This window comes from Artemia franciscana, chromosome 13, assembly GCF_032884065.1.
Source record: "Artemia franciscana chromosome 13, ASM3288406v1, whole genome shotgun sequence".
Lineage (NCBI taxonomy): Eukaryota > Metazoa > Arthropoda > Branchiopoda > Anostraca > Artemiidae > Artemia > Artemia franciscana.
In genome coordinates, this window is record NC_088875.1 from 40,529,748 (window position 1) to 40,556,812 (window position 27,065).

General features: G+C 34.7%; 1 long non-coding RNA gene across 1 annotated transcript in view; it reads right to left on the reverse strand.

Moving 5' to 3' along the window:
- The window catches only part of LOC136034932 (uncharacterized), a 256,407-nt gene that overhangs the window by 159,604 nt on the left and 69,738 nt on the right, over positions 1-27,065 (reverse strand). The gene's annotated exons all lie outside the window — the stretch shown is intronic.

A 27,065-nucleotide genomic window follows, 5' to 3' on the forward strand; every position in this document is an offset into this window, starting at 1 on the left:
AAGGGTATCAGAGGCAATGCTATAGCTTTGTCTATAGTAAAGACCATAAGACTTCAATGTTTAATTATTACTATTTTTCCCCCCAAAGGCACTTTATATTGAAGGAGTGGTCGTGTAAACTTGGGAGGGGGTGAATTTGTTTGAAATCGGAAATTCTAGTGCCTTTTTTAAAGAGTGAAAAGTGATCGGGGACAGCTAAACCCCATGTGCTCTTTTCCCGGACTTCATCCGAACAAAAATTTTGATGGCTATTTTGTTTAAATTTGTTCAAAGATCAGAGAACAATAGCTCTGGGGTCGACAAGATCCCCCAGAGCCTGAGGCACGTGTTGAAAGTTAAACCACAGAGGTGTATAAGGTTATTATGGAAGGGGTGGTCGTTTAATCTTCGGAGGGCACTCCTTTGATTAAAAATTAAAAGTTCTAGTTCCTTTTCAAAAGTCAAACGTGATCGAACAAAAAAAAAAAACACAGAGATTAAACAAACAATCATAGCAAACAAACACACAAGAGCAACAACATAAATGAATGAATAAATCTTAAAACGACTAAAACTTAAATTGAATATGCAAATCAAGCTTAAAACAAGCACAAATCTTTACAAACAAGAGTTTGGCTACGTCCCTTCCCTAATTGTCACAGACGTCATTTTTTCATGGGGAGGGGGTGGGGAGGGCAGTTAACCCCCCAAATAATGTGTAGAAAAAGACTGATATATATTCCATGCCCCTTGATAATCCGAATATGGACCCCTCTTGCTCCCCTCCCCCAATAAAATGCTGGAGATTTTCCCCTGATAAAAGCCTAAAGCCTTCTAGTGTCACTGAAAATTAAAATAACATTTGCAATTAAAGAATGTGGAACTGATGAGCTTTCAGCGATTAATATCACTATGTATCAAATATTCAGTTTCTTTTCTAGATCGTTCCAAGACTGTTCAAGACATATGTAGTTTTCAGTAAAGCGCCAATAACGTAGTAGGCTTTACACTTTTACAGTTATGGAAGAAGGCAGTAGCCATACTCTTGTTTGTAAAGATTTGTGCTTGTTTTAAGCTTGATTTACATATGCAATTTAAGTTTTACTCGTTTTAAGATTTATTTATTCATTTATATTTCTACTTCTTGTATGTTTGTTTGCCATGATCGTTTATTTAATTCTGATCGTTTAAAGTTATTTTTATTCTTCAATATTAAAAGATTTTTTGTTCGTTTTAATCTTAATTTGCTTATTCAATTTAAGTTTTAACTGATTTACGATTTATTTATATATTTATATTATTCATTTATATTATATTATATTCATTTATATGGTACCTGTTGTATGTTTCTTTGTCATGATTGTTCATTTAATATCTGTTCATTAGGGATTTAAGTTATTCTTTAATAGTATTTTTTTTGTCGTTTCGAGTTGAACTATTATAGATTTGTGATTTCTGCTGGTCTTAATTTTAATATGACCTTTAATTTTCTTTGAAAAACTTTTTATTCAGAATTTTTTTTTAAATTAATGAACTTTAACAACTCAGGGCCACTACTACTAGTTCTACTACTACTACTACTACCTCTGTGACTACTGGCAGCTATGACGACTTGTGAATGAGACTATTTGCTACTGCTGTAAATTGACTGTGACAGTTTGCAACTATGGCCACTTGCGTTTTTGACTCCTTGCGACTGCGACCGCTTATACCTAAGAATACATATGACTACACCTACTTGTGAAAACAGCAACTTGTGACTCCAACAGCGACTACTTGTGACTCTGACTATTTATAACTGTGACTACTTGCGACTGCAACAACTTGCAACTATGACTAGTTGCGACTGCGACTACTTGCCACTGCCAAAACTATGTTAGTGGCTAATTGTAAGTGTTACTACTTGCAACTATAAATAGCTATTACTCTGGCAGGTCAGGACTGCGACTGATTCCGACTGCAACAACTTACTAGTGTGATTACTTGGGACTGCAACTGCTTGTCACTGCGAAAACTTGCGATTGTGGCTTCTTGCGACTGTTACTACTTGCGACAACAAATACTTGCGACTGGGACACCATTCGACTTTCACTACCGGTGATGACTGCAACTACTTATGACTTCGACCACTTCCGACTATAGCTACTTGCAGCTGTGGCTATTTGTGATTGCACCTGAAACTATTTATTACTATGAATTGACTGCTTGTTACTCGACTAATTGCAAAAGGGTGATCATACAAAATTCGGAGGGAGCTCATTTCATCTGAAATTGAAAGTTCTAGTGCATTTCCTAAGAGCAAAAAGTGATAGAAAGGTAGCCATTCCCACATGTCCTCATCTGCTTCCCTCTCCAAAGACATCCGATCAAAATTTTGTGATAGCCCTTTTCTTCAAAACATATAAATGTCAAGTAAATATACCTCCGAGGACAACATGACAACCCCCCCCCCATCCCAAAGCCCCTTGGGCATAGGTTGTAACATGCAAGTCGTGCATTTCCTACATATATGGTTTGTTTTTGCGAAAAAGGGGTGGGGGTGCTCGACCTTTGGGCTCCAAAAGGCTTAAGGTAATAAGATATAATTTTTTGGAAATATCTAGGGAGATATTAAACCAAATCAAAATGAAATATGTGAACGTTAGTTGTGGAAAGCATCAGCAATATCTGAGTAATAGCTGAGGGTATTAAGTAGAAACTTTTAGGGTATGTTGAGGGGGGTGTTCATTGGACAAAAAGGCAACCAGCCCCTCCTTTTCGCCCTATTTAGATGCTTTCTCCTCAAAATTGATAGAATTTGAGATAGACAATTTGTTCATAATCGTCGAAAAGTAAAGTATATATGCCTTCTGGTATGACTTGACCCCCACAGACCCCACGACAAGGGTTATATCTAATGCAATTTTAATAATGTTGACATATACAGTTTATTATTGGGAAAGTGGCAAGTGTTGGATCATAGATGGGTAAAAATCAGCAAGGAGTATCAAGTTGAAATTTCTGTAAATGTTAAACTAAATAAAAAGACACTACATGCATCCAGGTTGTTAAAAGATCGTATCTATAATATCTTAGGAACAGATAAAGCTATTAACCTGAAACCTTCAAGGCTACTACAAACAATACTACAGCAACTGAAGCTACGGCTACCCGCAACTGGGACTACTTTCAGCTGCGACTATGACAACGTTTGAACTCACCTACTTGCAACTGTGAGTGGGAATAAGACTACTTTCGACGGTGACTAATTACAACTGTGACTGCGACTACTTCCGACTCCGACTGAAGCTATTTGTCGCTGATAATACGACTACTTGCGACTGCGATTGCGACTAATTGTAACTTTGATTACTTGCGTCTACAGCTGCGGCTACTTGCTATTATGACTGCGAGTATAACTACTTACAAATACAATTGTGACTACTTGCGACTACGACTACTTGCAACAGTAGCTTCCTGTGAATACAACTTCGTGTGACTTTGATAAATTGTGACTGCGACTGCTTAAGATTGTAACTACTTGTGACTACGCCTATTCGCAACTGTGACTAATTGTCACATTAAGACAGAAAACCAAATTTATGTTAACGATTTTTTTATAAGTATCAGATTGAAAATAAAATATTTGTGTATTATCAAATGTTGTACTATTATTATATATCAAAAATTCAGTTTATTTTCATTTCTTCTTTCCAGTCATCTTGATTATTATAGTGAATTACTTTTGGTCGATGTTTGAGAAGTTCAAAATACAAAGTTTTCAATAAAACACAGATGTCCCAGTAGGCTTTAGAAGGTTTACGGTTAGGAAATTAAAGACTGTTTAAAGATTGACTTGAATAATCAATCGAATCTTTATTCGGTTTAGGGTTTATTTATTCATCTATATCAGCATCTGTTATCTTTACTCTTATGTGGTCATTTATTTTAATTTTGGTTCATTTTGAGTTTCACGTCTTCCTTGACAGTAATTGTTAGTAGTTTTAAGTATAAATTATAATAAGACTTTATTTCTGCTTCTCCTAAGTTTTAAAAACTAATTACTATAAGAAAAAGTGATTAGAGAGAAAAAAGGTCTTACAAAAACTAATTACTATAAGAAAAGGTGATAAGAGAGAAAGCAAGTGTGAGTGAGTCTCATGCAATATAAAAAAAGTGACCGCCTCCATAAAAAAGTGATAGGGAGATTCTTTCAGTATAGTGAGTGATAGAGAGATCTTTTCAGTATTAAAAGTGGAAAAGTGACCAGAAATCACTCCTCCAGTATAAAAAAGTAAAAAATGATAACCTCTTCCTCCACAAATTATGGCAGAAGGAATAAATGAAGTGAGACTCATTTAAATATGAGCCAACTATAAATAATCAAAATCTTAGAGGCAATATTTAGATAGGAAATTCTATAGTGAGACATAATGGGCTATTGTATAAATTGTACACTCCAAGTTTTTTTTTTTTTAGGGGTGTCCACCGTACTGAAGGCCCCTCTTACATTCGCATATGGCATGAATAACCAGAGGTGGGGTATACAACCCTTCCGCTATTTTTCTCAAGCTGTTCGTTTTCCTAATTAAGCTGTGCGTTTTATGACACACTTCCTTACCCTCCTTTCTTCCTGACATATTAATATCAAAATTTCAGGCTAATAACTTCAAATTGGAAGGTATCTTCTCTTATCCTATGGTTTAGATGCAATTAAGACAAACAAAACATTGGCGAAAGTACATATAGTTATTGTAAATCTGGAAAAAAATAATACATAGTATTTTTCTTTTGCTCAGATCTGTATCAGCGTTTAAGTTTTTGTTTAGAAATGTTACTAACATCCCAGTAAGTTAGTTTCACGCGTTCAAAAGTATTTTGACGGAAATCATCTTTGGAATCCTGGTCAGCATGGTTTTCGAAAAAATAGGTCTTGTAATACTCAGGTTCTTGAGGTTATTTTGGATTTTCAACGTTTTACCGATTTAGCTATACCCTTTGACTGGATTTACATCGATTTCTCGAAGGTATTCGACAAGATCTCAATACCCATCCTTCTTAAAAAATGTGCAGCTTACAAATTGGGTAAAAAAAACAATTGCGTTTATTGCTGATTATCTAAATGGACGACCTCAGCAGGTTGTTTTTGGTGAAGCTATGTCATCCTCAATTGATGTGTTAAGTGGAGTCCCCCAGGGTAGCTACCTGGGTCCAATTTTATTTTGTTTATTTATTAATGATCGGCCTTCCTCTGTTCAGCATTCTACTGTCAAGATGTTCGCGGATGATGGAAAACTTTATCTACCAGTAAAAGACCAAAACGATGTGGCACTTTTTCAGGAGGATCTTGACTCTCTAACTTATTGGGGCGAATCTAATTCCATGTTCATAAGCCCTTCTAAGTGTGTTGTTCTACACTATGCTCGTAAACTCCCACCTGTGCATACTTATCAGCTGTCTGGCATACGAATCCCTTCTAACGAAATAGTGTGTGACCTTGGCGTTTATTTTGATACCCAATTGAAATTTGATAATTATGTTTCGAAAATTGTAAACAATGCAAATTATCGTTTATCGTCTATAAGGAGAAGATTTAGTAGGTTTAACCTTCGTAATTTCTTACTAATATACAAATCAATGGTCCGCCCTCTTCTTCAGTATAATACTTCTGTTTGGTTTCCGTTAAGTCTAATGGATGAGCATAGGATAGAAAAGGTTCAGAGAAGGGCCACTAGATTGGTCCCATACCTTCAGCGCCTTTCCTATCCGCAGAGACTTTCTAGGCTTCAACTCCCGTCGTTGAAGTTTCGTAGACGTCGTAATGACCTTGTAAATGTGTTTTGTATAATTAAAGGAGTGGATGATGTTGATCCAAATTAATTTTTTAAATTTAGCCATTATCACTCTACTCGTCAACATGATTATAAATTATATCCCCCAAAACCACTGAAAAATATTGGTCAATTATCTTTCGTTAATAGAGTTGCCGGACCATGGAATGGTTTGCCTTTGGAGGTTGTCGAGGCAGAGAGTGTTCGAATTTTTAAGAGTGCATTAGTAAATACGCCTTTTTATTTAGACGCTTTTGTTGTTTAGTTTCGTTTTATTTAGAAGTTTTTGTTGTTTAGTTTGTCGCTGCCAATTTACTTTGGATTAGTATTATGATTTTGTGTTTTTGCGACAAGCATTGATGCTTACCACTATTCGTAATAATAAATAAATAAATAAAATAAACAAATCGTTTCTCTTTTTTCTCGTTTTATTTCATTGTCAGTTTTGATCTGAGCGCAGAATACAACTACTTGGGGGTTTATATATAAAAATTGCCTTATTGATATCATCTAATAATTTCTCAGTTGTATTAAGCTCCCTTTTGCTGTGTTGCCAAATAAGGCAGGAACATCATAATAAAGGTTTATTATAGCAAAAAGTAAGAGATACGTGGAAAATTTTCAAATTTTCAGTGAAATATTTCAAAGACTTGATTAACATTTTTGTTTATGATCTACCTTCGTTAGAGTAGATACCATTTTTGGATTTTAGAGTTTGATTGTGGGTTATCCTACTTTTGCTTTTTACCTAATATTCGTTCGTTGTTATGTTTTGTGACGAAACTTATCCGAAAAATCTATCATACATTTGGTTCAGTAATCGATGTTTAATTAGCCCGATTTGAGTTTAGTTATATTTCTAAAATAGAGGTGAACACATACAATATTCTATCGATGAACTACCACAAATTATAGGCAAACAAATAAATATCCAGTTACTAAATGCAAGCCAAAAAGCCTGTTTGAAGAGAGGTGTAAAACAGAAAATATTAGCGTACATATTCTTATAAAGACTCAAGAAAAATAGCTCACTCTCCAACTGAAGTTTTAATTCCCCTTCCTCCTCTCGAAAAAAAAAAATTCAGAAATATTTGCTCGATTAATGGGCATGGGAGAAATTACAAGCCCGTAAAAAAAAAACAAAAAAAAAAAAAAAAAAAAAAAAAAAAAAAAAAAAAAAAAAAACGCACACTCTTCTAAGCATTTAAAAAAACCCTTGACTTATCTGATTTCATATAACCCTCGAAACTGATTTCATATAACCTCGAAACCTTTAATTCTACTAACTTTGCAAAAACTATAGCATCATGCCATAGTTTTCAGATTGGCTGTACCTCGCCGACACTCTAAATTACATTATTTCTTTGAAACTTTCGGACAATGCGGACGTCGACTGTTAGGGAGGTCATTCCTCTAAAATAATGAAATAAAAAAGAAATTTCAACTGAAAGTAAGGAGCAACATTAAAACTAAAAAATAACCGAAAATCCTCCATATAAAAGTGGGCTGCTGCTTCCTCAAACCCACGCTCTTTCCGCTAAAGTTTTTAGCACCTTAAAGAAGCTTCTTATTCCAATTTAATGACTCTTGTGTTTCAGGAGTCGAATTTTGAGAATTGGGATAAAAATTAAAACTTTAGCGTATAGAGTGAAGGAGTGAGGGAAGACAGCCCCCCCTTCTGATACGGAATGGTTCCTGTTTGTTTTCAATTGAAGAAACTTATTTTTTTAATTTAATTTCTGATCGCATTTCAAATAACACCTTGAAATCCGTCTCTTACTTCGTGGAAAGTTACAATCACGAAAAATTTCTCCATGGAAATATCCTCCTGCGTCAAATTCCCCCTTCCCAGACAACCCCATTCCTGAAGAAAATTTTACCCGGAAAATTCTCTCACAACATCTTCATATGTAAAATTGAGCAGCTGAAGATAGAGTAAGACAAATAAAAATAGTTCTTTATATAAATTCTGGCAAATGTCCTCCGTGTCAAATATCCCCTAGAGAATTCCCTTCGATAACCCTTATTACGAAAATTCCATGACTTTCAGTTCTTTCTCCAGGGGCTTTGGGAGGTCATATCATCCCCAGAGGTTTAGTTATTGGACGTTTTAACTATCCTGAATAAAATGGATGTCTCAAAGTTTTGGCTAGATGTCAAGGGGAAAAAGAGAGCATGGGTGGAGGGCTAATTGCCCACCAGTATTTTTTGTTACATAAAAGGGGAACTTGAACTGTTAAGTCCTGTTTGAATGAGCCCTGTCCCGATCTATTAAGAGAGTCAGTTCAACAGGAACACCCCTAGAAAAACGAAAAAACAAAAAAGGCATCAGTGATCTTTCTTTTGATAAAAATACCAGATTCCACATTTTTACAGATAGGATCTTGGAACCTCTACAATAAAGTTCTCTAATGAGATAAATCTGACGATGTGATTGTCATCAAGATCCATTGACGTTTTGGGGTGGTTTTTCTCCTTTTTCAAAAATCAGGCAACTTTTCTCAGGTTCGTAACTTTTGATGGGAAGCATCAAATTTAATGAAATTTCCATATTTGGAATCAGAAGAAGAGGCCAATCCCTTATGTGCAATGATTTATATCAAAATTTCTTCTTTCTAGAGTTTTGGTTACTTTTTGGCCGAGAGGTTGTTTGATTCCTGTTTTGATGATGGTTGGTTTTCTCTTTTATTCTTTTTAATGAAGGTTTGTGTTCTAATCTTGAATTTTAGCCTCTTTTTTCTACTAGCCTATAGTATGTGCTACATTTTTTCTACTTTTTGAGGAATATAAATAAATATCTACTGCTAAATCAGGTCTAAATTTTCTAAATCGTGGTACTGCTTAGCATAATGGCATGTCCCCAGGTCCTTCACAGTGCTATCAGCCTTAAAATTTTTTTTTTTTTTGTCGAATCTCGAATTTTTTGGTATTCTATTGCCGGTTAAATGCACGACGGAGAATCTGATTTTTTTTTGTGTTTTCGGAGGCACGATTTCCAGACCCCTTTTCTTAGTTTCTTTCTTTGTAGATGGACTGGAATCACCTACGCCCTTGTTGTTGCAGAGTATTTATGCTTAATTGTTTTTATTCTTAAGAACGCAAAAAAAAAACAAAGTATATATATTTTTCTGTGTATGTTCTCATTATATTTGAAAGTGACAATGTTGTGGAACATTTATTGGTAGCTGAAATTTGGTGGTTAGGGGGAGGTAAAGGCCTGAATCCAGTTATATGGGGGATTTTCACTTACTACTGCGTGGTTTTTAGTATCCTTATTAAATTTTATATTTTAGAAGGTTAAAAAGTAAAAAGTCACTAAATCTTGGGGCTCGCCTTCTAAGGCCAGAATGGGAAACGTTCATAGATCATTGATGAGTCCTGGTAAGAATGTGATCTAACTAGCTATAAAATATCAACATTTTAGCAAACAGTTTGTGGTACGAACTTTTTGATAAAAGCAACTCGGCTCAATAGTAACCAAAACTTTAAAAAACAGAATTTTAATACCAATAGATACATCAAAAGAAATTTATTATAATGCTGATTTTAAATATATGATTCATCAAGTTTAGTCTTACTCATCAAAAGTTAGAAGCCTAAGAAAATTTGCCCAATTTTCGAAAAAGGGGGAAACACCCCCTAAAAGTCATAGAATCTTAATGAAAATCCCACCATCCGATTCAGCGTATCAGAGAATCCTATTGTAGAAGTTTCAAGCTCCTATCTACAAAAATGTGGAATTTTGTATTTTTTCCCAGAAGACAGATAACGGATGCGTGTTCATTTTTTTTTTTTATTTTTTTTTTCTTCTTTTTTTCTTTTTCCCCCAGAGGTGATCGTATCGACCCAATGGTCCTAGAATGTCGAGAGAGGACTCATTCTAACGGAAATTAAAAGTTCTAGTGGCCTTTTTAAGTGACCAAATATTAGAGGGCACCTAGGCCCCCTCCCACGCTCTTCTTTTCTCAAAGTCACCGGATCAAAATTTTAAGATAGCCATTTTGTTCAGCATAGTCAAAAAACCTAATAATTATGTCTTTAGGGCCGATTTAATCCCCCACAGTCCCCGGGGGAGGGGCTAAAAGTTATAAACTTTGACCACTGTTTACATATAGTAATGGTTATCGGGACGTGTACAGACATTTTCAGGGGGACTTTTCACGTTAAAGGGGGATCGGGGGAGGGGGTTGGGTGGGAGGATCTTTCCGTGGAGGAATTTATCATGAGGGAAGAAAATTTTCATCAAGGGGCCGCAGGATTTTCTAGAATTATTTTCAGGTGGGAGTAAGGAGCAGCATTAGAACCTAAAACGAACAGAAACTATTACGTATATAAGGGGCTTTGTCTCCTCCACAATACCTCACTCTTTACGCTAAAGTATTTATTAGTAATTTCAACTATTTACTCTACGGCCTTTTTGATTCAGGGGTCATTCTTAAAGAATTGGGACCAAATTGAAGCTATAGTGTAAAGAGCGAGGTATTAACGAGGGGGAGAACCCCCTCATATACGTAATAAAAACATACAAATGTAGAATTTCGTTACGTAAGTTAATTTGTAAGTCACATATATTTGTTACTAATAAAAACGTTAACAAAAAAGTTCTAGTTGCCATTTTAGTTTACCAAAAATAGGAGTGCAACTAGGCCTCCTCCCCCACTCCTTTTCTTTATCAAAATCGTCCGATCAAAACTATGAGAAAGCCATTTAGCCAAAATAAAGATTAATAGGCATATTTCATTTTAATTATTCATGTGATGTGATCCAAAATCAAAACGTGCATTAGTTAAAAAACCTTTTTTTAATAAAAATACTAGTTTTTTAAATGCAAATAAGGGGTGACATTAAAACTTAAAACAAACAGAAATTATTCCGTATATGAAAGGGGCTGTCCCCTTCTCACCGCCTCGCTCTTTGCGCTAAAGTTTTGTTTATTGTTTTAATAATTAGAGTTGTGACAAAGAGTCAAACTTTAGCGTAAAGAACGTGGCGTTGAGGAGGGGACAACCCCTTTCATATGCGAAATAATTTTTGTTCGTTTTAAGTTTTAATGTCGCTCCTTACTTGCAGTTAAAAAACTAGTTTTCTATTTAATCGAGTATAAATCTAAAATTGAGCACACAGAACGGCCGAGAGAAATTAGAAACCTAGAAAGGCCAAGGACCCACCATATGCCAAACAACAAGCTGTATGAAAATCGATAATAGATTGCCAAAGATTCTTCTTTTTGACAATCCATATGGGGTCAAATGAAAAGCTAGTCTTCATCGAATGGGGTGAGAAGATAATTTAAAGAAAATTGGAACTTCATTGGAAGAAATTAAATATAACCGAAAACTAAGAGCATGAAATGATCAACTGTGCTTGTTTGAGAATCTCCACCAAAAAATGGAGAACAAAAATAAAAAAATAGAAAAAAACCTGTAAAACCAAACAACAATTGAACAAGTTACAGAAAGTCCACACAAAAAAACTCAATATAACTGTATACTAATTTGACCTCTTTTTTGACAATCTGTTATCTCATAGTATTACTTTTTAGCAAGAATACCTTTAAACAAAGGTTAATATTTCTATTCTTAAGTGATCTTCTTTGTCTCCCAATTTGTTCACGATTTTTATCCGTTGTGTGTTTTATCCGTTGTCCTTGTAAATTTATGCATTCCCTGAGACCGCCACAATATCGCATCTGTAACTGCATTTGCCAAATATTGCTCTGGACTCAAATCGTTCTTGGAAAACCTCAATTCTAAGAATCCTACTTAGATCTTAGCTTGTGATATGAATTGTGAGGTCCTTTACGATTCGGATAGATTGACTCTTATGTTAGAATCTCTACCCAGTGGGTTTTATATCCAGTGAAAAACCGATCATTCACAAATATTTATAATAGAGGTGGATTAAAGTCTAACCTTGTTCGGGTAATTGCATCAAGTGCGTCGTTGGTCAGCTCAGTCGTCAATATCGATGACAAAAATATGATCACGACCATTCGATTCTAAAGTGTGACCTCCTCTTCCCGTGGTCAGTTAACCTTCCTACATTCAATTCTAAGTGGTTTAATAAGTATTACTGGAAACACATTGATCTCCCTTTTTATATCAACACTATCCATACATTGTTATCTTTGATTAAGTACCTTGCTATTTGATTCAAACTGCTGTTTTAGTTCAAGCCTTTTGTTTTAATTTAAACTCTTTATGCTATTAGTTGTCTGCTTGTTTTAAAAGCTGCTACCAAAGCACCTGTGCCTGTTGAGAGAATTGGGCCATGTACCAGAAAGCCTTTATGGAATAAAAATCCTGAATCCTGAACTAAAAAGTGTTATATCTAAAGCTAAATTTGGGTTGCACCTTTAGATCCTATGTGATTGTTCATCCCTTCAATGCGTGAGGCGAACCAAGTGATCAAGTCTCTTGCAGGAATGCAGTTAATTGTAAAAAGTGCATACCAGTCACTCATTCAAGTTCAAAGTTACTAGATTTTTCTAATTGTTAACGTTTAGTGTTTAGAGCTGTTGATGTGTAATTCCAAATAATATGTTTTGTATAGTTTAGATCATTTTTAACACACCGTATTCGATAATCTGATATTTTACCCGTGTCTTTGGCTGATATTGATAACAACCTAGTATTTTTGACAGTAATAGTGTTTATTTTAAGTTATTTTTAATTTATTCGCCCTTTTCTTATCAGTCATTTGCAAATGCTCTTTCAAGCGTGTCTAGCTCAATTTACTGTACCAGATAGTTTTCTAACTGGTTATGCTAGCTATATTCTTAACCGAGGAAAAGATGCTGATATTTGCAGTGGCTATCGACCAATCACTGTATAGTTTTTTTATTATCAAAGTTTTTGAACACATATTAAAACCAGAAAGTAATAATAATTGTGATTTTATGTTTATGCAGGTGTGTTTTCTTAGGAGTTTTAGCTACTCTCAGGCTCACCATATTCTCACTCGCCTTGTGAAGGACGCCTTTAATTCCAGATATCCACTTTACTGCCTAACAATAGATATTTCTGGAGCTTTTAATAACGTTGTTATTCTAATACCCTACATTGCCTTGCTTTATCTAGCGTAAATAAATCACTTCTTGTAGTTTAGTGATATTAATATTCTGGTGTAAGCTTTCAAGCTCCATTCCCGTTTGTAAAGGGGTTCATCAAGGAGCTGTTTTGTCAACTAGTATATCCAAACACGTATTAGCTCAGTGCCTACGGTCTTCGCTAGTCTCTTCATGTTATGGCAAATTTTACGTCGCGTCTTGGTTCGGTTGGCCTGTCAATTAACCTCTCTAAATGTGAGTTTATTTGTTTTATTAGTTGATACCATGTGACTTAACTTAGATCTTTACAATGCTTCTCTTCCTTGCTCTAATTCATTTAATTGGCTGGAAATTGTGTTTGGTTGTTCCCTTTTTTCTACCTGTTCAATCCTTATAAATAGAGCGAAAAAGTATCTAAGGGTGGCATATGGTAAATTTTCGCCAAATATAGGTAGATTTACTCGAAAGGTTCTATGTAGTTTGCACCACAGTTTTAGTTCACCAGCTAATCTCTTCATTTCTCGTACTACCCATTTGTTCCGAAAGGATTATTTTTATACCCTGCGAGTGGTACACTTCCAATATTTTAAATTTTTGCTTCGTTTACCCCAATGGTACCATAACAGGTGTGATATTGTTGATATACCATCCCAAAATAAATTGTTTTACAGATTCTATATGCTTGAGAACCTTAAATTTTGTGTCTGCTTATAATCCAATTTCGCATTTTTTTTATTCCTGAAGCTGGTTAATTAATTTTCTTGCTTATAGTATTCACAGTTATTTTTGTGTTGTTTTTTACTTTCTTTTCTCTTCAATTTTTAGTACTCCGCATAGTTGTCTTTGCTTTTTGTTGGTAATAAATTTATATTTTACTGTTATCATTATTATATAAATAATGAATAGGCAGCGTGGTTTTGTTAATCCTAGTTTAAACTCTTCAAATTCATTAGTTTTACTGATCGATTCTGTTGTTTACATTTTTTAGTGATTTTGGCATACATGTTACTTATCTCTTATCAGCTCTAGTTTTTTGTGAATCTTAGTTTTAAGTTCATTTAGCCTACATTTAGAAGTTTGTGCATTTGTTTATTTGTATAAATATCTGATGAAAGTTCATAAGCCGAAATGGCCAGACATGACAATAAACAAATTAAGTTGTTTTGATCTTCTCATTGAAGCAACTCTAATAGCTTTTTTTCCCTACGTGGATCAATAGCGACAATTGTATTTATTATTATTGGTGGTGGTTTTATTTATTTTTAGTTTAGTGTTTTTTCTTTTTATCTTGTGCTGAGGATGCCTAGTTTGGATAAAGGCGAAATATCCGCGTTATTTTAGTATTTCTTTTTTTACTGGCCACAGTCTCGTTGGAGGTTTTTTTTTTTTAGTTTTATCTCTCTTTGTTGTTTATAAATATCTAAGTTTAAAAGGGGAATAAAAGAAAGAACTGTGCAATCACCGCGAAAAGAGGAAAAAATCATCGAATTGTGAACCATTAGAAAAACCATAAATCCTAAAATGAACTTTACCAGAAAAGCTCAGTGAAGACATTGCTTTAGTGTTATTTGAAACGAAGCAAAAGAACGAGAGACTCCAGCAATCATATGCAATAGCCGGGATCTAGAAAGAGCAATGTGTCTCCTATATATTATAATACTTATGTTTTTCACTCAGCCTTGTCACTTGGAATGAAAAATCACAGAATTGTCAACCCTTAATAAAAGAAAAGCCGACCAGGGGCTTCAATTTACCATTGGATTTCCACAGGGCATTGAGATCATCTCTTTTGAAATATCTTTTTCAACTATAATGAAAAAAACGTTAAGAACCACGCTTCCAGGAAAAACATGTTGCATGCTTTCCCGGATTTGTGGCACTAAATTCTTTGACAAATTTCGTAGAGAGGTTGACATTTTACCCCTTGTTAAAATCAGAAACAATCAATACTAACGGTCTGTGTGGCTAAAAGGTACCAGTCATCGTCCTGGTACTCATATCCTTCCCGTAGATTAGCTACTTTGAAATGTTGCCCTCTTTTAGAACCGGGACCATTCAGAGATCCTTTTTTCAGTCCTCGCTATTCCCGTTCTCCCACTCGCCTTATCTGTCTAAATCGACATTGTACATCCCCTGCAAATCAAGATCATTAAGGGTATGTACCCAGTCGTTACTATCAGGCCGGCGCTTGATCATTTATATATGATTAAATAAAAAAACAACTTTTTTTAACTGAAAGTAAGGAGTGACATTAAAACTTAAAACGAACATAAATTATTTTTATATGAAAGGGGTTGTCCCCTCCTCAACACGTCGCTCTTTACGCTAAGGTTTGACTCTTTTTTACAACTCTACTTTTTAAAGCAATAAAAAATATTAGCGCAAAGAGCGGAAGGTTGAGGAGGGAACAGCCCCTATCATTTACGGAATAATTTCTGTTAGTTTTAACTTTTAATATCACTCCTTACTTTCAGTAAATTAATGCAGGTTTTGATTTCAAATTTTTTTTTATAGTTTAAATTTTGTCCCAATTCTGTTAGAATGACCCCTGAATCACAAAGACAGTTTAATTAGAATAAATAGCTCTTTTGAAATTATTAAAAATAATTTAGCATAAAAAGCGAAGTATTGAGGATTGGTCGAATCCCCTCATATACGTAATAATTTCTGTCCGTTTTAATTTTTAATATTAATCCTTACTTTCAGTTGAAAAAACTTGTTTTTCTTATTTAATTTATCATTGTTTTTTAAATAATGCTAGAAAACCCAGCGTTCCCATCATGGAAATTCTCTTCCCCATGATAGATTCCTCTATGGAAACATCCTCCCATATAATCTACTCTCCCTGATCCCCCCCCCCACAACCAGAAAAAATATCCCTGAAAATGTCTGTATACTTCCCAATAACCAATACTATATGTAAATAATGGGCAAAGCTCATAGCTTGCATGCCATCCCCTGGGACTGTGGGGGATAAAGTCGTCCTCAAAGACATAGTTACTAGATTTTTGACTATGTTGAACAAAATGGCTAATTCAAAATTTTTATCCGGTGACCTTGGGAAAAGAATGAGCGTGGGAGGGAGCCTAGTTGCCCTTCAATTTTTTTATCACTTAAAAAGGGCACTAGAAATTTTATTTTCGGTTAGAATGAGCCCACTTGCGACATTCTAAGACCATTGGGTTGATACGATCACTCCTAAGAAAAAAACAAAAAAACACACATCCGTGATCTTTCTTCTGGAAAAAAGTACAAAACTTCACATTTGGCATATAAGAGCTTTAAAACTGATACGCTGAATCGGATGGTGGGATTTTCATTAAGATTCTATGACTTTTAGGGGGTGTTTCCCCCTTTTTCGAAAATTGGGCAAATTTTCTTAGGCTTCTAACTTTTGATGGATAAGACTAAACTTGATGAATCATATATTTAAAATCAGCATTATAATAAATTTCTTTTGATGTATCTATTGGTATTAAAATTCTGTTTTTTAAAGTTTTGGTTACTATTGAGCCGGGTTGCTTTTATCAAATAGTTCGTACCACAAACTGTTTGCTAAAATGTTGATATTTTATTTCTAGTTAGATCACATTCTTACCAGGACTCATCAATGATCTATGAACGTTTTCCATTCTGGCCTTAGAAGGCGAGCCCCAAGATTTAGTGACTTTTTACTTTTTAACCTTCTAAAATATAAAATTTAATAAGGCCCTTTCCCTAACGGCAAAAGCATACAGCCTATTGCGTCATTGGCATTTTACTGAAAACAAAATGTATTGGAAATATTTTCTTTTGTACCTATTACAACATTGAAAATAAAATAAAAATTCAAAGTGAAATAAAAAGTTGAGCTGTTGAGCTTTCAGAAATTAATTTAATTATATATCAAATATTTAGTTTAATTTTTATTAGTTCTTTCCTAGACTATTGAAGACTTTTCAATAGAGTGCAAAGATCGCAATAGGCTTTATAGTTTCACCGTTACGGAAGGAGGTAGTAGCCAAACTCTTGTTTGTAGTGATTTTTGCTCGTTTTATGCTCGACTTGCATATTCAATTTATGTCTTACTCCTTTTATGATTTATCTATTCGTTTTATATTAGTACCTGTTTCATTTCTGATTGTTTGGGATTTTATTTATTTTTTAATAGTAAAAGATTTTTTGTTCGCTTTAAGCTTGATTTGCATATTCAATTTAAGTTTCACTCTTTTTAGTATTTATTTATTTATTTATATGTTACCTGTTGTATGTTTGCTTGTTATGATTCTTTATTTAATTTATGTTCGTTTCGGGTTCCGTTTATTCTTTAATAGTAGTTTCTGGTCGTTTTGAGTTTGAATTCTTATATGTATTTATTTTTAATGATCTTAAGTTTGATACAGCCGTTACTTTTCTTTGAAAAACTTTTTTTTTGGAAAGTGTTTTTTTAATTAGTTTTTGTTCGTTTTAATTGCCAAATTTTTCACATTTTTCAAACTTCCCTATTTCAAAATTAAATTTTTTTCCAACATTAAAGGTTCATCAAAGTATCAAAACTAGTATAAAAGTAACAAAGTATCAAAGTAAAGAAAGTATAAAAGTAACTTTAAGCAATTTCCCTAACTTACAGCCCTCGCCCAGTAAATCAAGACTACACAGTAAAACAATAAATCGAAGAACCAAAGTAAACTAAGTCTCAAAGTAACAATAAGTCACTTTCAAAATTCACAGCCCTTTCCCCGTTGGCTGGGAGGGGGGTTTGACTCTGGAAGCATAGTTATTTGACCTTTGAACTATTTTCAACACAATGGATATCTCAAAGTTTTGACAGGATGCCTCTGGGGGAAAGTGGGAGAGGAGTGGCTGGCTGCTCACTTTTAATCACTTTTGACTCCTACAAAAAGAGCAAGAAAATGAGGCCCCTTTAAAAGTTAAAATGACCATCCCCTACCGCAAAAACCGTATATGTTGGAAACAGGAAAACTGCAGAAGCTACAATCCTAGCCCCGAGGGCTTTGGGGTATTTTTGTGGTCCTAAGTTATCGTTTTTGAATTTTGGACTATTTTGAAGGCAATTTCAAAATTGTAATCGGATGCATTTGGGAAAAGGTGCTTGGAGGGGGAGGGGACTGGTTACCCTCTGATCACTTTTGACTCTTAAAAAGGATAAAAGAAATTTTGACTTTTAATCGAATGAGCCTCCTCCAAAGTTTATGTGACCACGTCGTCCAAAAAGACTTTATATGTTAACGATTGGCAACTAGCATAATTTAAAGCCTTTTTCTCAAGGGCTGGAGGGGGACAGGGTGCGAACTCGGGGCCATAGTTATTTGACCTTTGAACTATTTGGAACAAAATGGTGATCTCAAAATTTGATCCAATTCATTTGGAGAAAAAGAGGTTTTGGGGGATCTAGTTGCCCTCCAATCACTTCTGACTCTTAAAAGGGAACTAGAACTTTCATTCCAAAAAGCTTCCTCTAAAGTTTATACGACGACTATTTTCATAAGAACCTAATATGCTCACGAGGCATAACTTACAATCTTTGTCCCAGGCTCTTGGGATTGTTACAGCCCTGATGCCATTGCTATATGATCTTCGGGCTATTTGGAACCAAATAGTTATCTCATAAGCTACATTGGGTGCATTTGGGGAGAAGAGGAGGTGAAGTGGATCCATATCCACTTCCAACTTTCAATCAAATGAGCCTCCACCGAAATTTATACGGCCACCTTTTCCATAAAAACCTTGTATGCCACTGGGACACAACTTACAACCCTTGCCATAGGGCTCTAAGGGTTGTATCAGTCCTGAAGGCATTATTATATGATCTTTGGACTAAATTGAACACAATGACTATATAGAATTTTCAATAAGATACATATGGAGAAAAGAGGGCGTGGGGAGGGGGCTGTTTTCTTCTGATCACAATTGGCTCTTAAATTAGGAAACTAGAACTTTCAATGTCCAATAAAATGAGCCTCCTCCAAAGTGTATGGGATTATTCACTTTCAAATAACCTTATACGCTCCCTGGGGAGAGCGTACAACCCATCATCCGGGTTTTGCGGGGTTGTGTCAAGCCCAAAGACATCGTTATATGACATATTTACTATTTTGAACAAAATGACTACCCCAAAATTTTGATCGAATTCATTTGAATAAAAATGGTGTGCTGGAGGGTTATCTGCTCTGCGATCCCTTTGGACTCTTAAAATGGAAATAGAACTTTCAATGTCTAATCAAATAACCCCCCTCCAAAGTTTAAACAACCACCCTTTTCATAAAAAACTTATATGCACCTGCGGTATAACTTACAACACTTGACCCGGGGATCTGGGGGGTTGTTTCTGCCCCGGAGTTTTTTTGTATGATCTTTTGTCTATTTTGAACAAATGGCTAACTGAAAAATTTGATTTGATACGCTGGAGGAAAAGAGGGCAGTGGCAAAGCTAGTTGTCCTCCTGTCCCTTTTGACTCTTAAAAAGGGAACTAGAACTTCCAGCTTCGAATCGAATGAGCCCCCTCCAAATTTTTTTAGACCACCTCTTCCATAAGAACCTTTTAGGTCTCTGGGTTATAACTTACAAAACTTGGCCCTGGGTTCTGGATGGGGTTGTGTAAACCCTGGAGCTTTTGTTATATGAAGAAACTTTCAGTTTCTAAGCATTTGAGCTTCCTCCGAAGCCTATACGACGACTTTTTCGGTGAAAACCTTATATACCCTTGGGACATAACTTATAACCCATCCCCTGGGCTCTGGGGAGATAGTTTTGACCCCAAAGTTTTGTTATTGATTTTTGGACAATTTGGACCAAAATGGCAATCTCAAAATCGTTATTGGATGCATTTGCAGAAAACAGGGCGTGTGTGGAAGGGGGGTAGATGCCATCCGACCACTGATCTCCAGCTCCAATCTGATCATCTGACTTTGAATAATTCAGAACAAAACGGCTATCTAAAAAATTCAACAAAATGGATATCTCAAAATTTTTATCAGAAGCAATTGGGGGAAAAGGGTGTAACGGGACTAGTTACCCTCTGATCACGTTTGAATCTTAAAAAGGGCACTAGAACTTCCGATTTCCAATCGAATAAGCACCCTTCGGAGTTTATATGACCACACCTTCTATGTCAAGTGCCTCTGGAAAAAACAACAAAAAACATTGAAGACTTATGCCTTTACTATAGACAATACTATAGCGTTGTCTCTGATCTATGGGTAATTAACTGAAAAATTATGTCTAGAACTCCCTCATCTGACCCGTGTTTTACGCTCTAATGGTAGGCTCACCAAAAAAAACCAAAATACACATCTTTAGGATGGGTTTTGTGACCGTAATAACATCATCAATTATGATAAATCACACTTGAAATTTTATCTTTCGTTTGGAAATTTAAATCTCAGGTTTTCAGAATTCTAAAAAGAGAAATATGCGGACCCACGAGAGAGAGGTTTCTGTGTTCTTTGGATACCTCTCTAGTTTCAGCAAGAATTGTATTCGATTAACCATCTTGGTTCTGCGAAGGAGTATTATTTATTTTTAGAGCAAAGGCCCTAAAACAGGTATATTTCGAACCTTTTTTTCTTAAGGCTGATAAGGGGAAGGGGGGGGGTGAAAATTCAAGATCATATCATGAATAAAGGGTGCTATAGCCCTCTTCATTTCTACTCCCGCTGTCTTTGCTAAAATTTGAATTACATCTATACTTCAAGAATGAATGGTTTTATGTCATGTGGTTGCGCGGCGGGTTTGACCTTAGCTTGGTAATACGGGACCCAGAGATCGAATCATGCTCAAGCAATGCACTGCAGGCCTGACGCAGGGACCTTAGTAGTCAAGAAGCGTCGTTAATCTGATTACTTACTTACTTACATTAATGGTTTTATTCAAACAAAAAAGACAAAATCTTTAAATTTTATCAAAGCACCCACGTTTTAGTTTTCCCAAACCACAACTGAAGCTGTTATTACGACGACTTCTGATATTATTTATCTGAAAATCCATCTGACACAATGCACTAGCGTTGCCTATAGTGAAAACCCATGAGGCTCCATGCATTATTATTTATTTAATATATAGATTTATTATTCACATTCTTCCCCAAAACCACCTCACATGGAAGGGATGGTCGTGTAAACTTCAGAGGGAGCTTTTGATTGGAAGTTTAAGCATTCTAGTTCCCTTTTTAAGAGTCAAAAGTGATCGGAGGGCAACAAGCCGTCCATACCCTTTTTGCCACTGCCTTCTGATTAAAATTCTAAAAATAATGTTCACAATAGTCCAAAGGTGAAACAACTGTGCCTTCGGGGTTAACATAACCCTCAAAGCCCTAGGGGCAAGGGCTAAAAGTTGTGCAAGTAGTTTTTTGTTAACATGTAAATTTTTCATTAAGATAAGGAGGGATGTTGATCCTGGATCTTGAAAAAGGACTAGGGTACCAAGGTGAAACTTTAAGAAAATGTAGAATGAGATGTTAATTACAGTCAAAACACACCATGTGCATGCTGGTTGTCAAGACAGTGTATCAGCAATATTCGATGAATAGCTGATGGTTTTAAATTGAAATTTTCAAGATGGAATGAGGCGGACGTGAAAAAGTCATCCCAAGACAACCAGACCCCTGCCCGTTTAGATGCTCCTCTCCCTAAGCAAGGATAGATATTTTGAAAAAAAGATTTTTTTTTTAATAGTCAAAAGTTCTAACAACTATGACCCTAGGTGTCAAGCCCTCGGGGCCCAGGGAAAATTATGCAATTCACCCGTTATTAATACTTTAGGGTTTATCTCTAAGAAAACAAAAGATGGCTGATTCCAGGTAGGCTATGTCCGAAAAGGCTAAGAGTAATAACGGGAAACTTTGGAGAATTTTAGGGATATGTTAAACTAAATCAAAACACACCATGTGTATATTGTTTATCAAACATGAGTATTCAAAATATCTTAAGAACAGCTGAGGGTTCTTAACTTTCAGGGCATGTTGGAGGAGATTTTGGAAAGTAGTTGGAGGACCACCAGAACCCCTTATATGCACTTTTTATGCGGTTTCTCCCCAAAAGACATCTAAAAAAACTATGAAATTTCCGTCTTGTTCAAAATAGTCCAAATGGTAAATAGCTATGCCTTCAGGGATGACACCCCCCCCCCATGGCGACAGGGTCAGGGATTCTAATCTGTTTAAGTGGCCAATTCTTCGTACATTTCGTGTATTTCGATAAAAAAAGAATATATAATTTTGATGAAATACCGTAAACATTTTTTCCGTTTATATATTAGCCTTAGAAATTCAGAACTAAGAACTAAGATAAAATATCATTTATTTAAAAAAAGATACTTTTAAAGTTGAGTTCTAAATTATGTTGGCACATGACGTCATTACAAAACCGAGGCATATAAAAATGACGTCACTATATGTGTTATTAGTTTTGTTTATCATTACTTTAGACATTTTTCAATACCCTATACCTCTTTTGCTCGGATTGGTCTTGTCACTTTTGATGATCTAGGTTGTTAATTTGTCCTCTAGGCATTATGAAACTGCTTAAAACACTTTTTGTAAAAAGACTAATTGCACTTGGTATTTTATTATTCGAACGTGATCGCCTCTTACTAGGTTGTAATTTATCGGTGCAACCCTGATATCGATGTTCATATTTACATTGGACTATACTTTATATAATAAATGCATCAGTGAGCTCATACCAATCGTTTTTAGTTATTAGTTTCATAGTAATACCTACATATTGTCGCAAAAATGAATAGTTGTCACGGGTTAGGACTTTTAACTTCTGTAGGTTGACGTTCAATATACCATAATTATATTTTAACTATTTTGACTATTTTATGCTTGACAAGATATAGCTGTACAAAGATAATTATAAACAAGAAAAAACCTATGCCTTTCTAGTTGGAAGAAAAAGAGACGAGAATTAGAGATTATGGCAGCTAAGTCAAATATGGTACCATACCCCAAAATAGTTATTTTCAAAAAAACGCTTGTCTAATATTAGGTTTAGAATAGAATGGAATATATTCATTCACTACAATACCTGCATCTAACTTGAGCATGTCATGACCTAAAAAAAGGAGACACAAAGCATGGATTAGAAACAAAAACAAATTACTAACAACAAGAAAATATTTAAGCAGCGTGTGCTGCTTCAAGGTCAATAAATTAAAATGAATCACTAATAAAATGTATGTAAAATTAATTTATGTTAGAAGTAAACTTTCAAGGTTAAAATAGTGACCGCTTATTACAGAACATATCAGAAAATCCAAAATAAAAGCGATTGATGCAATCAAAAGCATTTACAGGCAAAAACCTGAAATAAACTGCATCAAACATTAAATATTTGAATCAGTAATATTATTTAAATATTGAGTAAAATAAGCAACAAATGATCTGCAATATTTCTTTGTATCAGAGGCTGAGTAAGTCATTGACTGTGGACAATTCTTATTTATTTGTCGGAGTCTAGTGACTGGTGCTTCAGTAGGGGGGGGGGGGCTCTCAAAGCTGGGTAGTAGACAATGATGAGTCGGCGAATTCAAACAATTTAGTCCTAATCAATATGTCTATCAAAACTTTCGTCCAAAAGTATTTTAATAGTTATTTTGACAGTTTATTTTAACAGTTTGTAGTAAATAATTCAGAGAAGAGTGGCTTCGACCCTTAGGAAGGAAAAAGTCATATAAGAGCCCTTAGTTTCACTGACCGTCAGTTTTACCTTTTCCAATTCAACTATTAAAATTCTCGTCAAGAAAGACTGTTCGGTAGTCGGAGGGCTTAGTTGTAGTGACAAGACAGTTAAATAATCATCAAATTTAAAAAATTCACGAATTATAGCTAAAACATGGTTAAAAACAATAAGAAAAAAACGTAGGCCTAATTTAGTCCTTTGTGGTAAACCGCAAAAATATATAAGAATCCAGATGGCTCATGATCAGGTAGTTGGACATACTGAGATCTTTTAAAGAAAAAACTAGCAAGCAAACATACAATAAATGAACGAGCACCCATATTCTTAGTGTTTCCACTGCTACATTATGGTTAAGACTATCAAAAGCCTTATCTGTGTCAGCAAATAATGCATCGACATAAGGCCCATTTTTTTCTAATTATTTAAGGATGGCATACAACAATTCAACCAAATAAAGAAAAGTACTATGTCTGGGTCTAAATCCAAGTTTTTGAAAATTTCAACGTTTTTGAAATCAGTCTCATATAAGTAACATCCTTAAGGGCCTCAAAGGACTAGATAAAAAATTAGCACAATAGATATCATGTATTTTTCTTTTTACATGCATATATAATGGTCGTTCGATGCTCTGAATTGAGTTCTATTTAGTAAAAAACAAAATCTTGGAAGTATATAAAGTTGCAATTATCGATACCATATATGAAGGTCACCGATTCAATTCCTGGCACAGGCAATTTCTTTAAAATAATTTATTTTACGCTAAATAATAATTTAGCGTAAATTATTTTTAACGAACGTTTTTATTAGTAAAAAATATACGTAACTTAAGAATTAACTTACGTAACAAACTTTCCTAATCTTATATTTTTATTATGTATACAAGGGGGTTTGTACCTCGTTAATACCTCGCTCTTTACACTAAATCGTAAGTTTTGTCCCAATTCTTTAAGATTTTAAATGGTTTAAAAAATTAGAATTGTGGCAAAGAGTCAAACTTTAGCGTAAAGAGTAAGGGATTGCGGAGGGGACAACCCATTTCATATACGGAGTAATTTCTGTTCGTTTTAAGTTTTAATGTCGCTCCTTACTTTCAGCTAAAAAAATTAATTTTTTTTTAATTTAATTTCTGAACGTTTTGGAATTCATGCATGTTTAATTTTGGCTCTCCGTACATAAATTATTAAAATGAAATTTGTATATTAATTCTTTTTTTGACTAAATGGCTTTATCTTAGTTTTGATCAGACGATTTTGAGAAATAAGGCGTGGAGAAAGAGGCCTAGTTGCCCTCCAATTTTTCGGTTACTTAAAAAGGCAACTAGAACTTTAATTTTTAACGAACGTTTTTATTAGTTAAAAATATACGTAACTTAAGAATTAACTTACGTAACAAACTTTCCAAATCTTATATTTTTATTATGTATACGAAGGGGTTTGTACCCTCGTTAATACCTCGCTCTTTACACTAAATCGTAAGTTTTGTCCCAATTCCTTAAGAATGACCCCTGAATCAGAAAGGCCGTAGAATAAATAGTTGAAATTACTAAAAATACTTTAGCATAAAGAGCGAGGTATTTATCTCCTCCTAAATACCACGCTCTTTATGCTAAAGTATTTTTAGAACCCCTCATATGCGTAATAATCTCTGTTCGTTTTAAGTTTCAATGCTACTCCTTCCTTTCATTTGAAAAAACGTTTTCATATTTATTTTTCATTGTTTTCTTATAGTAATGCTTGAAAATCCTGCGTCTTTGTCATTGAATTTTTCTTCTTCCATGACAGATTCCTCCAAGGAAAGATCCTCCAACATAGCCCCCTCCCCTCAGCCCCACCCCCAAACAAAACAAAATCCCCCTGAAAACGTCTGTGCACTTCCCAATATCCATTACTATATGTAAACACTGGTCAAAGTTTGTAACTTGCAGTCCCCCAGGGATTGTGGGGGAGTAAGTCATCCCCTAATACATAGTTATTATGGTTTTTGACTATGTTGAACAAAATGGCTATCTCAAAATTTTGATCTGTGGACTTTGGGAAAAAAATGAGCGTGGGAGGGGGCCTAGATGCCCTCCAAGTTTTTTGGTCACTTAAAAAGGTCACTAGAACTTTTCATTTCCATTAGAATGAGCCCTCTCGCAACATTCTAGGACCACTTGGTCGATACGATGACCCCTGGGAAAAAGAACAAAAAAACAAAAAAACACGCACCCGTGTTTTGTCTTCTGGTAAAAAATACAAAATTCCACATTTTTGTAGATAGGAGCTTGAAACTTCTACAGAAGGGTTCTCTGATACGCTGAATCTGATGGTGTCATTTTCGTCAAGATTCTATGACTTTTAGGGGGTGTTTCTCCCTATTTTCTTAAATAATGCAAATTTTCTCAGGCTCGTAACTTTTGATGGGTAAGACTAAACTTGATGAAACTTATATATTTCAAATCAGCATTAAAATACGATTCTTTTGATGTAGCTATTAATATCAAAATTTAATTTTTTAGAGTTTTGGTTACTATTGAGCCGGGTCGCTCCTTACTACAGTTCGTTTCCACGAACTGTTTGATTAAACCACAGGTGCCAAGGGCCATGAGACACATAAGATGAAGACCCTAACTCAAATAGAACAAGAGGAGGGGGGGCTTTACCTGCTAAAGAAAAGTTTTTCGTTTAATTCAGAGTAACTGAAACAAATCCCTCCACATTAAACTAACATAGAAAACGATAAAACCATAATAATCATCGTCAAAACCATCATAATTATGATAAGGCAACCATTCAAAATTTGAGTGGAAATGGATATTCAAGCACTGATCACACAGGAAATACTGTCAAGGATAAACTTGTTAATAAAATTTCCAAATTCATTAATCACTCATCCAAAATTCTCTTTGCTGCTATGCTGGCTTTCTAATAATGTAGCATAGACATGTATAACTTGAATATATGTGTCTGGTACAAATTTTCTTTTAAAAAGACATATGTGAAAACCATAAATGGGTCAGCTTTTGTCATAGCTTATCATTTACGTCCTTTTTATATAAGGCTATGGCGGAATGTTCTACTAAATAAAAAGTGTATCTTAAAACTGAGCTTAAAACTTCTACAGTAGGGTTTTCTAACACGCTGAATCTGATGGTGTCATTTTCGTTAAGATTCTACGACTTTTAGGGGGTGTTTCCCCTTATTTTCTTAAATAAGGCAAATTTTCTCAGGCTCGTAACTTTTGATGGGTAAGACTAAACTTGATGAAACTTATATATTTAAAATCAGCATCAAAATGCGATTTTTTTATGTAGCTATTGATATCAAAATTCAATTTTTTACAGTTTTGGTTACTATTGAGCCGGTTCGCTCCTTACTACAGTTCGTTACCACGAACTGTTTGATTTATATACGAAGGGGTTATTAGCTTTATTTTATATGATTTTTTTTACTAAGGAAAGATGTATTATGAAGAGCGGGTAGAAAGTAAGAAGGATTTTATTTATGTTTTGAACTTGATATACTCCAAGCAATATTTATAACCATTTAATTTTACTTGTTTCATAT